The 16,524-nt window shown below is 37.8% G+C and overlaps 1 protein-coding gene across 25 annotated transcripts in view; it reads left to right on the top strand.

The window, feature by feature from the left end:
• Positions 1–16,524, top strand: part of DLG2 (discs large MAGUK scaffold protein 2) — a 994,028-nt gene that overhangs the window by 486,213 nt on the left and 491,291 nt on the right. The window lies entirely within an intron of this gene.

Genomic DNA, 16,524 nt, shown 5'->3' with positions numbered 1-16,524 from the left:
CTCTAAAGCGAGGAGGTAAATGAGGAAATAATTTTAGTTTTTATCTCAGCTGACCTAAAATATTAGTTCACAAATTTTCTCCATTTTCCATACCATGTCTAGTTACAGAATTTTAGATATAAACTGAAGATTCAGGAGCTTTTCTCTTGAAATTATTAAATCAGAGATAAATGTTTGGTTTTGAACACTTGCTTTCAATACTGTTGTCAGAACTGGGATCAAACTGACACACATTTCTCCTGTCAAATCTTTCCTGATTTCTGGAATTAATTTGTAACTTACAGCTTTAATGCATAACAGATCCTTGCATTTTGCAGCTTTCAGATCTAGTTTGCATTCTGAAATCAGATAAAGGGTAGTAGCCTCCAATTTAACTATTTCATTGCCTTCATGCCTTATATTGAAGGTGTCAGGCATTAAAGTAATATCATCCATGTAAATAGGCTTCACAAAGATACCTTAAACATACCCCTTAAAGAAAAATATAATATCACAAAGGCTAATATGCAGTCTGAATCCTTGACGCTGCAATCCCTACTTTTTTAGACTGCTTAAGTGAAATGAATCCTATTACTGGAATTACTGAATACATTTGATTTTGGCATGTTTTACAATTCTTCCTTGCATTATAGGAGAGAAAGCTCTATAGGCATTATCTTAGGCTTAGTGGTGAAAAAAGTCATGAAATTTTAAAATGATGCACTAAGAGACAGTAGAGCAGGCTGGCAGCACATTTATCTTTACAAGAGCTATCTGTCCTGGACAGAAAATGAATGGTAAGATGCCATTCTCTTAAATCTCCCCAACTATATGAAGGACAGAAGTGATGGTGAACATATAAAATCCCAGATTTTTGTATGGTTTGTAAATATTGTCCAAGGATTAATCTTAAATGGGTCTATCCCTGAGCATTGTCAAGTCAGTATCTTCTAATATGTGATTGCACATACAGCTAGAGTGTCTGGCTAGGAAATAAAATATATTATCAGAAATAAGCTGTAGGCATGACTTGCTTAAGCAATAAGAAAGGAATGTGTTGCTGGTCCTATGTGAAGAAGACTCTTTAGGAAAAATAGTTGCTGAAAAGTCCAGCAGAATTCCAAATAATGTTGTTGGAAGAGGACAAGCATGCAGATCACACAGCTCCATATTATGGATATATATTTTGAGTTTCAGAAATACATTGCCATGTATTTAAAGTCACGGGAATGATTCTGTGCATTTTTTCACTTCACCAGAACTTCAGATCTCATCCTTTTTTTAAAGTCAGTGGAAATGGGTGTCACAAAAGCATATTCAGACTAACGCCTTGAAGTGCCACCAATGTTATTAAACCAAATGTTCCTCTCAGTGCTTCTCTTTCTATCAAGAGCAATTAATTATACAAAAACAGTATCATTCCACAATCCTGACTTTCAAGAAATGAAAAAACACAAATGGACTCTTTCTTTTCGGTAGTATAGAAAGCTTAATGCCTCTGTCAAAGCATGATTCACCTCACCTGATTTTAGATATCCAGAAGTTAGATATTATAGTCCAAGTTTGATAACACAGGTCCCATGATAGTGCCAGAAAGCAGCTGTGTCATATTGCTGGCTTTGTGTGGTAGTTGAACATAGATTATGTAAGAAGTGATTAATTACTCTCAGAAGTCCCAGGAACACTGCACTGGTGGTAGCTAGAGCTTGGAGCTGAGACAGTAGGTGCTGATGAATTCTTTGGGATTTCTTTCAGCCTCTACAAGGCCCCACGTAGACAGTTTGGAAGGATGTAGAGCAGGGTATAACATTTGGAAGACTGCTTTGAAGCAAAAAAAATTTGTTTATTCAGAGAGCAACAGAACCCAAAAGCATGTTGCTCTAAGGGTAAATAGTGCAATTTATGAAAGGCAATGGTTTTACAAACATTTCTGGATATGATTTTGTAGCTGTAGCTTAAGATAGCCATCTATAACAGGTAATACTGAGACTGAAAACTGTAAAAACACTGAGATACAAATATGAGCTATTTTGGCTTCTCCTTTTCAAAGCAAGACAACAGAAAACAAGTAGCAGCTCTCTGGTCATGGCAATTTTCCCAGTATCATCTGTGAGTGGCAGCTCCACCACAGAGCTTGAACAGAGCTGCAGAGCGGGAGGTACTGACCTTCCCAAATAATTACAAGTTTATACAGAAGGGAGAGATCAGGAAATATGCCTATAGCAAGGCCAGTAGAACATACAAAACTGTTAGAAAGCAGTGCCAAACTGTCGGTAAAACTGGTTTCCCTTTCTACACAATAGACCAACATCTACACATTTGTATATCTGTGTATGTGTGCGTGTGGATGAGCTTACCAAACATACTGCTGGAGGATGCTCTATATCCAAAACACTATTTTCAAACATTAGTGTTTATTTAGCAGTAAATTATTTCTGGCTGGTTTGGAATTATTATTTTTTCTTGTTTAATTTTTCATAGTAAGCTTTTTGTTTGGTTGGTTGGTTTTGGTTTTGGTTGTTTTTTTATTTTTAGTCCAGGTAAAAGATAGGTCAGTTGCATCTGTGTTTTGATATTTTCACAGATTCTGCTTCATTCATAGCATTTTATTTCAAGAAATAGGACAAATACTCCGTGCAGTCAGTAATAGAAGTGTACTATCAAAGTTATCTCTCCAAACTTGTTCCTCTTTGACTGATTAATCCTTTATGTCATGGTGAAGAAATTTCGAAGCAAGAAACTCTGGTTTCTGAATCATAAGCGTGAAAGATTCCCTCATAAACTTAAAACCTCTGAGGTAGAATGAGATGCTTAAAAAATATTTGAAGAGTGACAGTTTTTTAATGAATTATGGATGTGGTATTGATTTTTATTTTTTTAAGCAGCTTGGTTGGTAGATTTTTTTTTTATTTTTTCATTTTTTTTTCATTTCAGAAAGTTGCCTAATTCCTAGTTCTCAAACAATATTGTTGGTTATACCTCATAGAGTGGAAATACAGGCAAAGAAGTGTTGGAAAAAAATACCAGATAATCTTCTTCCAATTATTTTGAGGGATGTGTGCTAGATCATGGTAGGGAATAAAGGAGTGAGAGCAAGCTGAAAGAAATGACACTATGAGAATTCTGAACCAAGCAGAAAGACATTCAAAATAAAGAACAAATCAAATAAATAAGTGAACAAAAAATAAGGAAGGAAGGAAGGAAGGAAGGAAGGAAGGAAGGAAGGAAGGAAGGAAGGAAGGAAGGAAGGAAGGAAGGAAGGAAGGAAGGAAGGAAGGAAGGAAGGAAGGAAGGAAGGAAGGAAGGAAGGAAGGAAGGAAGGAAGATAATGACAATGAGATGTCATTGTCAATGACAATGGCAGTTTTGAGCAGATAATCTAGCTGACAAGACAGCCCTGCTTGTATGTTCTTAGTAAAGTCAGTTTGCATGAATGAGTTGGCAGAGAATTAATATATCTCAACTTATCCATGTAGAAAGATAACTCTTGTGTTCAATATGGTTAATATGCTACTGATGACCCTAATGATATAGGACTGCATAAGAAATGTTGCACATGAGTGTGGGTGCCCTCCAAGAGATGCTCTGAATTAATAGAGTTCAATGATTGGGGACAATTGTTGATATCACAGCAGTGCCAGGATCTGTCAGCAAGGACTGGTTACAAGAATTAAGCTCTAACATGAAATGTAAAAGAAAATAATGACAATCTATGAAATTAACTGAAAGGTTAAGAAAATAATAGTGAGATAGAAAAAAGACATATAGTTCCAGTAGTGTGAGTCCATTTCTACATTTCTACAGTCTGATTATTTTTTCTTTATACATTACAGATACACCGAAACATTGTTTTCAGTATGAAGCATTTACTAAGCTCTTGCCAGGTACAGATTTCATTAAGAAATATACATAATGGTTTATGCTCCATTGTTCACCAGGACTACAAAGCAGCAAGATTGGGTCCAGAATACAGAATAGCTAGCCTCCGAAAAGTTGTGCTTCTTGTGCAAAGTTTCAAATATTTTTGAGCTTTTATAAAATGATTCAAGTTATCGTCCAGGCTGACATTCAGCATTACTTGCACTTTATTCAGCAATGCTGTGTGAAAGGTCATGACATCCATCTTGCTCAGTAACTCAGAAGATAAAGTGACTCACATCTGCAAATCTAACACTCCCCAGTCTTTGGCCTCCTCTCTTTCCACTCCTCCTGCCCTAGTTATCTTGCCAGGCTGTCTGTACATGTGTCTTGGAGACAGATTGGTGTTAAATGTTGGCTCAGCTGTTTTATCCTCATTTTCTACAAATCTTTCTGTCTGAAGATCGTTGTGTTCACTTCTGAATGTTCCCAAGTATAAGCATTTGAGAAGTTGATAAAAGAACTTGGCTAGCAATGTATGAAGTTATTTATTTAATATAATATTTGGAATCACTAAATTACACACAAGTAAATAAGCAGAAATCCATAAATTGCCTAGGCATCTTGGACAGACAAACCACTTACATTTCTGATTCCCAAAGTAAAACTGATATTTATTAATCAACCTGTCTGCCTCTATAATAAACTCCTGTGGCGCTCAGTGTGTGGCCTCATAAAATGTTTTGTAAAAATATGCTCCTCCCTCAGAGATTTAGACCAGCTGTTATGCAAGGCAGCTGAACAGTTCTGCTCAGTTGCAGTCTAATTAGAGTTATGCACATTACTGAATTTTTGCTTTTCCAATCTTTTAGTTAAAATGCTTCATTTCACATTAAACATGTGATAGAAAATCTGTTTGGTCTATCCTGAAACATTCTGTCGTGTGTGGATGAATGTTTGAAAATTTTAAAATAATAAGAATATATATCATAGTACAGAAATGGAAAATTACTTAATTATGATTTACTGAAAATATTTAAGTGTACATAGAAAAAATGGTTGCAGTTCAGATTATTTAATATCTGAGCTATGCTCACCGGTTAGCAGAGAATAAATTGGTAGTTCTTGCATCACTTCTATTCCTGTAGGATAAATTAGGTTGGAGTGAAATGACAGAATCAGTATCTATTTACAAATGGCTTTTATGGCTGTCGATTTTTATTTTCATTGAAGGACACTTCTAAAGTACTTTCACACGTACTGAGAAGCCTAATTATGTGCAAAATACTACTTTTTGTTCAGTTCTAAAGTATTTTAGGGCTTTTGCTTTTTAAATAGAAGAATCTGGAGGAATTGAATATGTAAGACTTCTACATCTAAAATATGAAAGCTGTTTATAGTTTGACGTTTCTTCCAAAGTCTAAAGTTATTGGTAAATTATTTGGCTGGTGCTGACATTAGCTAGGTATGTTCTAAATGCCTAAATTGTTTTTGGCAACCTTAAACAGTTGTATTTGATATTGTCAGGAATATTGAACTAGTCAGCTGCTCTGTTTTGAGTGAATATAATAGAATGCCTAAATCTATGAAGCATAAGCAGAAGAATGGAGGTTCTGCTAGAGTCAACTGAGAGAAAATTAGTGTCGTTCATTAGAAAAACCCTAGGATAAGTCAATGGATGAAGAGAATTTAACTCTTAGGAATTATAAGGGGTGTGTGTGTGTGTATGACCACTTTGTATATAATGCCATCTGTCCACTGTATAACTGCTTCTATTTTGTCAAATTTTTGCTGGGAAATTTGTAGTGCTTAATATCAATCAGCTACAACAATATTATGAAGGTGTTCTGGGCTCATACTTAAATCCTGACTTTAATCCTGTCCAGGAAATACATACAAGTGAAATAGTTATAAAAAAAAATGCTGTTCCATAACATTTTAAGATTCTGTCTTCATTCCTCTGACTAAAACTCATCAATGCACATGAACCAAAAAGACCAGATGTTTAAATGTAACTGTAAACCAGATTGCAGTGCATCAGCTTAAGCAGCCTCTCTCACACTATGCAGCTTCATGGGAAAATTACTTCAACTTCTGAAGGCCACAACTTTGCAAGTAGTTTGTAATTCCCCTTCTTGTAATTTTTGACCAGTTCATAATCAGAATCATAGAATCACAGAATCATAGAATCATAGAATGGATTGGGTTTGAAGGGACCTTGAAGATTACCTAATTCCAGCCTCCTGCCATGGTTTGGTTGCCACCCAAGCTGCTCAGTGCCCCATCTCAACTGGCTTCGTTCCTGCTTGAGTAAGTGACTTTGTACATGATTTCAAGCTTTAAAACAAACAACAATACATCCTGAATTCTCATTTGTAATGGAGTATGCCTTGTGTAAACACAAACACAGGTCTTTCACTAAGGCACATTACACATTTCCAAACGCACAGTTATAGAGGCTGGAACCTAAACTGTGTGCCCTGTCCTAGAAACAGTTGAAACTGTGATTTATAGAACCCTGCCTAATATTTTGATCTCTTTACATGTGCAAAGAAACAGGAGATGTAACAAGTAACATTTATCCATGATATGTTACTCGGGATGCATCCTTAGTATGCAGTAAAAGCCAAAGGATTGATATGTTATATCATGCGCTTGTTCTGATAGAACTCCTACAGGTTTCACTCAGTTTCACTACGGAGCTCTTGCCTTGAAATACACTGAGGTAATGCATTCATATAACACATTTATGTTGTCATGTTATGTCCTGAGCTTTAATGGTGATTTACTGTCCATAATAGATGAGATAATAAAAATGCATATTGCTTTAATCCTTTTCAGACCGAAACCATCTGAGACAGAAGACTGTGCTGTTTGCTTATCTCATCTTTAAATCACAACAAATTACCAATATATTTGTGTAATGCAGCTACAATCTGCTGTCTTTCTGGTGTCTTTATCTACATCAGTATTGAGGGCAGAACACAACTTACCAAGTAACTGTAACTGAGTATTACTTAATCCAATATTTTTAAGGAACTTCAAGCACTTAAACATCTATCACACTTTTGAGAAGGGAGTCTTGAAAGCAAGCAATAGATATGACAGAGGGCATTTTAAAGGAACAGTTTTGGCAGTGGGATGTGCTTAACTGATTGAAATAATGACTTTTGAGGGATGTGAGAGTGTTGTTCATATTAGGTAGGCAGGCAACTGCAGGTACTCCCCTTAGTATCTATTGTACATAGAGCTTACTGTAATATGGATCTGGATTAGAAGTGGTGCTCACCAGAGACCAGATCAACTGCTGTCATTAATTATGAGATAGGTTGGCTCTAGCTGACAACCAGCAGTATCTGGGAGCCTGAACCTGCTCGATAAGGTACTCCTTAGAAGTCTGGGTCTTTTTATCGCTTTTACCTTCACTGAACATTTCAAGACTTTGAATGACGAAGCAGTAGAAAGTGAAGAGAAGAATTTGTTTATTTTGAGTAAAATCAGAGCTCCCCTTCATTGCTGGAAATGGAATTTAGTACATTGTTCATTATTTCCTTCAGCTGGAAGCCTTTTGGAGCTTATGGTTTCATTCGCTACCTAGCTGGATTTCTCAAAGATGTGTATACTAAATATTCTATGTGTTTAGCTGTGGAGAGTGATGGGGAAATAGCCTTTCCTCTTATATCCCTCTTTTGGGAGGTCTAGGCATGAAATTTGGTGCTTACCACTATGCATGAAAAATGGGAAGTAGTTAATTACTTGCTTTTGTATGAATTTCCCTTCTTAATATGCATTTCTAAAATTTCAGGTAAGTTGATTATAGTATCTTCATGGATAATGGGTGACATGAGAAAGCAAGTAATGTGCCTGGCCTGGTAAAAATCAGTTTACAAAAAAATGAAGGAGAATCTTCTAGGCTGCTAGAATGAATCAAAAGAAAGTATTTTCAGTGAGATGTGCAAAAAAGAAATTTTAAAAATATCTGTTGACTGGGATTTCATGGGAATGTTAAATGCAGATGTAGTTTAGACAGCAGTATTGGCAGCTCTGAAGCAGGCTGAAATGTTCTGATTTTTGATGGAAAAAGCAAGAAAAATATTTTGACATTTTCAAGGAATGCTTTCTCAATTTTCTACTGGATAGAGAACTCCAGAAGTTTCCATTCTCTTGAAACATTCGGGTTAAATTTAAAAACTTTGAAGTGTTGAAAAAGATGCTATATTGTATTGTTGTCCCAAAAAGCTAAAACTACTTTTCAGGATTTTTTTTTCTATCAGCTCTAGTTTGTCCATCATCAAAATGTATCCCACTAGCTATATGCTGCCTCAGTTCTTTATCTGGTTTACACTCTAAAAAAATCCTATGCAACTGTATTTCTCATATTTGGCCTAAGAATGGGAGTACTCATTAAGAAAACACGGCACAGCGTTTACCTGTAGTCATTTTTTTCTTCATATAATTAATTTAATGAAATATTCTTTAGACAGTTCATATTTTAATAATTGAGATATTAATGTTCTTCTGAAGATCTTCTCATTCATGAACAAAAAATATATTCTTTCTCTTGACCTCATATTCCTTTAGAGTTCTTTTCTCTTTTAGGTCAAAGCGGGTACAAACACCACCATTTATTACCGTTGTTGTCAAAATGAACCTTTTCATCTGTCACATTACAATAAGCCACTTGTGTAATCAGTTTTGTTACAGACTCGAACAGACCTTTCTGCAGATTTCTCTAAGGTTCTGTACAAACCAGTGCGGGGGTAGATGCTCTCTTTTTCTATAATTCTTTATATCACATTACTTCATATTCATTAATACTTTTATCTTTAGCCTGTCCCAGTGTGGTAGAGCATTATTCTTTTCATTTGAGGCAGAGCAGCTGGCTTGCAAAGAATAATTAAGCTTATGTGGAAGAATTGTGGCAGAATTAAGAGAGAAAACCCTGCACTGTACTTCGGTGACAAATAAGCAGTGAGTCAGTTCCACAAGCATGAAGACCTCTTCCTTGTCTCTGCACACAGGAAGCTGGAGTTGCAAATAGTACTGGATTTCTCCAGGGGTGAAGGCCCCATACCTGGTGACATTCAAAGCCAGGTTCTGAGCACCTGATCGAGCTGTAGAGTCCCTGCTCATTACAGGGTAATTGGACTAGATTACCTCTGAAGGTCCCTTCCAACTTCATTCTATGATGACTTATGTTGTTTGGCAATCAAGCTTAGTTATAGACCATCATACGTTTGGACAGACTAAATAGAATCTTTTCATAAATTGTGGCATTGCTTGGATTTAGTGGGGCCTTAAAGCCCAGCCAGTTCGAACTCCCAGCCACGAGCAGGGTTGCCACCTATTAGATGAGATTGTCCATGGCTGCATCCAACCTGGCCTTGAACGCCTCCAGTGATGAGGCATGCACAGCTTCTCTGGGCAGCCTCTTCCAGCACCTCACTACCGTTTGAGTAAAAAATTTCCTCCTAACATCTAACCTAAATCTCTGCACTTTTAGTTTAAAACCATTCTCCCTTGTTCTCTCACTATCTTCCCATGTTAAAATTTGTCTTTGTCCTGTTTATAAACCCACTTGAAGTACTCACTTTAAGTGGAAGACCACAATGATGCTTCCCCTGAACCTTCTCTTCTCAAAGCTGAAAAAGCCCAACATTCTCAACTTTTTTTCATAGGGGAGGTGCTCCAGCCCTACAATCATCTTTGTGCCATTTTCCTCTATATTTCTTTTCTTTTGCATTTTAATAAAGAATACATTGCTTTTTAAACCAGAGTTCAACACCTAAAAGGTTCAGAAATGGTTGTAACGATTTACCTCTGAAATACCTTTTGACTTCTCTTGTAATATTGGGCTGCTCATCCTCTCCCCTTAGGGCTCACAGTATCAGGATTCATATTCAAGCGAAGATCACAACCTAGGAGACCTGAGGACAGAGGTGAAGAGCAAGAATAAAGATTGAAAGGGGATCTGACAAATGTTTATAAATATCTAAAAGGAGATGGGAGACAAATAGATGAGGCCAGGCAGTTGTCAACGGTGTGTAGCAATTGAATAGGAAGTAATGGCCTAAAACTTGAACATAGGAAATTGTACATTAACATGCAGAAGAACTTATTTCTGGTATGGGTAACAGAGCACTGGAACAGGTTGCCCAGGGAGGTTATGGAGTCTCCTTTTGTTCAGATATTCATGACCCATTTGGATGCCTACCTATGCGACCTTTTGTAGGGTATCTGCTTTAGCAGGGGGGTTGGACTCGATGATTTCTTGAGGTCCCTTCCAAGCCCTGTGATTCTGTGATTAATGATAATAATAATGCAATGAAAAGGAGAAGAAGTCAGTTTCTGTTGTGTTTGTCTATTTTCTGCCAGGTCGAAGCCTCTGGAGGGGAAGGGTTTGCGGGGACTGCTCATACGGGGGATGTCCCAACCAATGGCATAATATGGCTGAAAAAGAAGGAAGAGAGTCACAGCTGGGAATAGTGATCTGCTCTAGTGCCGGCTGGGGAGTGCAATGTAAAGCAGCCAAGACTCTAAAGTAACAGGGAGCAGTGAGCGTGGGCTCTGCTGTTGCACATAAATTTGTTGAGTGGGCTCAAACCATGGGAGAGTGCATGTGCCTGTCAGAGAGGAGGTAATAGCATGAAGTCAGTTTATAGCTCACCTTTTCCCCATCCTTTTAGATTTCACCACTTCCAGTTCTTCACTTCACTGTTCACTGAATTGGGCTACTTGCGCATGACGGTTTTCTTGATATTGGTATCAGGATGAGGGCTAGACACATTCACCTCAAACTGTTAAATGATGCTAGGTCAAAGGAAGCCATGTGTTTCACCGATACACTGGCTGCAAATCGTGATGTTTCTGTTTAAACTGACTTTTTAATTTTGCTCTTGAGGTTGATAAAGTGAAAGAGAGATTTAAGGAGGGGTTTGAAAGAGAAGTCAACTTGTAATCAGGAATAATATAATGCTTACGATAGGATGATATATATATACCCTGCCTGTTTGTGCGGTGTCTCATTTTATTCCTTTCTAGAACAGAGATAACATCCCAGCATCTCACAGAATTACTTGCAAACACAAAATAAACAAAGGTCCTCAAATACTATGGGTTGGGAGGCATACATGTAGTGCTGTAGTAAAAGTGTTTCCACACCAGATTTTGTTTTTTTCAGGATTATGCCTATCAAATTCCTTGCAAAATGCACTGATGACACAGAAGAGCACTGGCTTCAACATGTTGTTCTGTCTTTATTTTTATCTCCCCAAAAATAAATTTCCTTGTTGATATTATTTCCCATGGGACTACTGCCATGCAAATACATAATGTACTTTGTAAGTCATGCTTTGATTTGATACAAAAAATCTGAACAGCAAAATGGCACATCTAAGGGTCTTTATGCCATTTTGGTTGGGATTTCTTACCTTCACTGGAAGGAACTTCCTATCAGAAAGGTGAATATGGAAGCAATTTGTGCAGAACAAGGGACTGAGATAAGGATAAAGGAGAAATTTGCAAGTTCTGATTTATTTTTAAGGCTGATAATAGTTGTTATGTTGCTTGTGTGACTCACTAGAATTTCCTATGCACCAGCAGAAACTAGAGTGGAAAATCAATTTTGAAAATCAAAATTAAGTACCATAATTAAGACTGCCTCCATTGCAAGCCTTAACAAATAAGAGAAGGGGAAGAACTGGCTAAATTTAAAGCATTGTCTTTCTTATATTGTGTAGTGGTAAAATACACTGCTTTGTGCAGGGATGTGATTCTCGCTCTTTTACGTAACATTTGTTCATTTTCCATTGCATGTGCTTCAACAATTGAAGCTCTATTTCATGCAGCTGTGTAGCACAGCACTATGTCCTCTCCTCTCTTGGCCTTTTGTGCCATGCAGCATAGGATCATAGAGTCATCTGGATTGGAAAAGGCCTTCAGGACCACCAAATCCAACCTCTAGCCGGTCCCACCAAGTCCCATCACTAAGCCATGTCCCTTAGTGTGTCATAGTTAGCTGAGAATCTACAACATCAAATAATAGAAGAGTGAGGAAGTTGCAGAAAAACTGCACGACAGAAGGCGAATAGAAAATTTCTGGGGTCTCACACATAAGAGAGATCTGCTGAGATAGATGCTTGTATTTTATTTCTTTATTTCACTTTGACTACATGTGGAATTCTTCCTTCTCTCTCCTGGAAGACAATTCTGCCATACATCAGAAAAGCTGATGGAGAAGTCTGTATGCACCATCTAGTGTTTTAAGGAGCACATTATAGTGAGGCAAACCTATGTCACACCAGAGTTCTGAAGGGTAATTTCTGAAGAGGAAAGGATTGGCACAAGAATTATAATGGAAGTTAGATATCCTAGAAAAAATGAAATTGGAAGAGAAGAGCAGGAACCTCTGTGATCTTTAATATACAGCTTTTCATTTTTTTGTTTCTGTTTTCATCCAATCTCCCTTCGCTTTTTGCTTTCTTTTCTGAGACATTTCTTTGTCAGGATACGTGACCGTTCTAAGAATTGCTAAGCTCTTTTTCAGACACTGAATTAGATTCTCCAAGGAAGCATCTAGCTTTTGAGTAATCCAGTTTTTCCCATCTTTAAAATTCAGGCAGAAGTGATACAATTTTATGCTTTTTATTAAAAAAAAAATAATCTGTTATGGAATATCGTAACTGGAAGAAATTGATCTTTCATTTCTATTGTAACTTTAACCGAATGGGTTTGGGGTCAGCAGAAGAGAAGTCAGAAACGCTTCTGGTGCTGCTGACTGGGGTCACTACCCCTTTTGTGAGCATAGAGGTGGATTTCCCATACAAATATTGCCTGTGGCAGCAAGAGAAAGAATGTTTGTCCAGTGAGACTCCTGTTGGTAGCACAGAAGGAAAAATGTGATCCTTAGAAAACTTTGGGACTTCCACTTACTTAGACTTGTGTAATGTCTAAAACTTGTACCTTCAGGATGAAATAGTAGAAACTAAGGTTCATGTATTTCCTAGTGTTATAGTCATTGAATAACCTATCTTGGTATCGTGTAATTGCGTAAGATAATTAGATGTGTTGGGAATCAGGGAAGATTGCTTGTACAGTCAACAAAATCAATATCTGTTGTTGCCTCGTACTAAAAAAAAGCTAACTTTACATCATTAGCTCTGCTCTTGTACCCACAGCTATGCAGAGTGTTAACATACAAGCATCAAAGCAAAGATTTAAATCTGGTATTTCATTTTTAACTTGTTCCATCTCCTGTCCATTTTGCTGGCAGCAGAGTTCTGCAAGCCTCGAATGACTAATCTTTTCATCTGTCTTCCTATTCTTATAAGAAAGGCATTATTTATGACCGAACCATATTTGTATTTTAAATGGCCTTGTCAGCGCATTTTATGACTGCTGTGTGTGTATATTCGGATGAGGTAGGAGAGAAGCAGTATCTACAGCTACCATCTATCTTCACCACAGGTGTGTGAGGGGGAGGTTGACACCCCACGTGTTTGCTGTGAGAAGTTATCCCTTAACAAGAGAAGATTTATGCCCTGTCTAAAGCAAAGCTGTGCTTCTTCCCATGAGCTGCTTAAGTAAAGCAGTGATGTAAAAATTGAAAGAGGAGGCTGACCATCCAAAATACTGGTGATGCTCAGTGCACACAAACAACATTTCACACAGAGGGTGATGAAGCACTGGAACAGGTTGCCCAAGGAGGCTGTGCATGCCCCATTCCTGGAGACATTCAAGGCCAGGCTGGATGTGGCTCTGGGCAGCCTGGTCTGGATGTTGGTGACCCTGCACATAGCAGGGGGGTTGAAACTGGGTGATCACTGTGGTCCTTTTCAACCCAGGTCATTCTATGATTCTATGAATTGGAAAGGTGTTCAAAACAGCCATCTGCTAAGCGTCGATTCAAATAGAATCATAGAATCATTAAGGTTGGAAAAGACATCTAGGGTCATCTAGTTCAACCGTCAACCCATCAGCACCATGCCCACTAACCCATGTCGTGATTGCTCTTGCTGGAGATGTTGAGGAGCCATGTCTTAATTGTAATAGGATTCAACACAGTTGTTGCTTTGTGCTTATGCCCATGCGTCCAGTTGTGGTAAGATTTCAGAGAGGCACAAGAATGCAACTGAATATATAGTACAGAGGTGGTTTGGTTTAATGAAAATTGCCTTTGCAGTAAGAAGCCCCCTGTAAAATTTGCTCTTAACCGATTATCTCTTGTGTGTGATAATATTGCTGCTCAATTGCACGCATCTCTCTGCCCTTGTAATATAGCACTTCAGTGAGCAAGCTCAAGTACGTTACTCCTGTGAGCAGACTGCAGCTGGGAGCTCCAATTCTTCTTCTAAAGCAGCTCAGCTTGTAGCACTTCTGTAAAACGCAGACTTTGTAATGGTTACAGTAAAGTATTAATAATCATAAAATCCCTGGGTAACGATACAGACCTAATAAACCTGTTATTGGCAATGTATGACAGGCTACTGCATGATGGAGCTGCAAGAAAACAGCTTGTAGTCTGCCCATTCCTGGACTGTAGGTTTTGGTTAGATCTGCAAATGCATGCAAACAGTTAAAATGCATTTCTGACTGGAATCAGCATCAGGTATTTGGCTAGGTTTGTGCTTTCTGATCTAATATTTTCAGGGGGTGGAGAAAATTATCTCCCAATTGCTTTGTCATTATTCCTTAAATGAACAATGTATTCTGTTTTGTTTTTTTTTTTTTTCCTTTAATTGGGATGAATTGTGGCTTTTTATTGCTCCCTATTTTTCTGAATAGATAGTTCAGTAAAGCTGCTAATGTTGATGATAGAAGTCGTAAACCGAGATTTTATTGTTTAGTGAGTGTTTCCTTTGATTTTCTCAGCAGTTGAATATACATAAAACTATGTAAATAGTTGCTTGAGAGGATATACTCTTTTGTTGTTGTAGTGCAATGATTTCAAATTATGATTATTCTCTTCATAAAAGCAAGGGAGTAGAATGGGAGAGGTGCTCTGCTGTTCATGCATATGTGTAAATTTTTTATTTTTGCTCTTTTTACATTGGCTTTTATAGCTTTAGTTAAGCTGTGTAATGATGTTGCTTCTCCTTTTCTGTATTTTTTGTTTTCCCATCTGTGTTTCCTTGCAGTGAAATCCCATCAAGAAACCTCTGGGGTTTTTTTCCTCTTTTTTTGGGGAGGGCATCATTCTTCCTTTTTGCTTCTTTTCTCCATCACCTACAAGACAACATATCATTCCATAAATGTGGAGAGTGGTACAAATCTGTTATGCGGTGTAACAAAGGTTTTGCACCTTGGACAGTCCATCTTCTTACCATCAGAGAGTTGGAGTGGTGTTAAGGACAGATAGCTCTTCCATAGCAATCATACTCCAGATGAGACATCATTTTACTCTGTCTTGTGTTCTTACAACTCTTTGATTGCCAGCATTAACTAAATGCCTGAATAGGAAGCAATTAGATGGTACTCCTTCTCCAGAAATATTACCAGTTATCCAATCTTTTGTCAGAAGCTTTTAGATGTCAAGCAAAAAGCAGACCTATGCCTCAGAGTTTCCATGAAAACAGTTGCTATCTAAGAATTTCATTTAGTTAACCAACTCGCTATTTTAAAATGCAGTGAAGGAATTATTTGAACTATTTCTAGTTGTAGCAGAATTGAGAAGTATATGCCTTAAGGCTCAGAGCTTGGGCAACGCCATCTAGCCCCTGTATCTTGGATGCTTTGGGTAAGATTGAAGAGGGGGTGGAATATTTTTCCCATTTGAATTTTGCACCCTGGAGAAAATAGTTTCAGCCATTCATTGAAATTCCTTGGGCAGAAAAACTGCTTCCTTGTCCCCAAGAGTCCCATACTGTATTGCTACGGCTGTATTTTCCTTTCTGTGCACCTACTAGTTTTGATTTGCTTTTTACTACGGAAAAGCAGAGCAGAAATTACTGTTGCATGTGCTTCACTAATGCAGTCCTGCAAGCAGGGCAGCAGTCATTCTGCTGCATGCTGGTATCTCAGCAATTGTTGATGGGAGGGCATGGGGCAGGATTTATCCTATATACCAAAGTGCTATCAAAAACATAGAGATAAACCCTGTAAGTTTGCAGTTTTACTACTGCTCCCGTCTGGGAAGAACATCTGTTTAGTCATATGTCTGGAGCCAAAAGGGTGTGTTACTGCTTATTGTTTAGAGATTAACACTGGAGAGAGGTACAGGGGTTAAAGCTGAGGTATTTGGCTGAAGAGAAGCGGCATGTTGCAGTTCTACTGCAAAAAATGGGCTGTCATAAGCACTTCTCAGCTCCTGATGTTAAATAAGTTGCAATTAGAGAAAGGGGAAGAAGCATGCTTAGGTAGGGCAGAAGTTAAAAATTAATTTGAAGGAAAAAAGAAAAAAAAAAGGGAAAAGTCAGTTTTCTGGTTCATGAAGCTATTATCAAAGCAAAGCAGGAGCCCTTGGATGAGTCTCAAATCTTTAGCAGTGTATGTATGACATCAGCAAGAGAATGGAACAGCTATGATGCATTTCTGTGGCATACTGAAACTAGGCAGCAAAAATATCTCTGGATATATCCTAAGCCACTCCAATAAAGTAAAACCCATTTTTCCTTCATACCTTAGTTGCACTGAAACACACGCAGCACCTGTTCCTTCACCTTAACAGTTAAAACCCATTTCTATTTTTGG

Source organism: Lagopus muta, chromosome 1 (assembly GCF_023343835.1).
Source record: "Lagopus muta isolate bLagMut1 chromosome 1, bLagMut1 primary, whole genome shotgun sequence".
In the NCBI taxonomy this organism is placed as follows: domain Eukaryota; kingdom Metazoa; phylum Chordata; class Aves; order Galliformes; family Phasianidae; genus Lagopus; species Lagopus muta.
The sequence above is the reverse complement of the archived record's forward strand: the minus strand, read 5'-3'. Positions and strand labels throughout refer to the sequence as shown.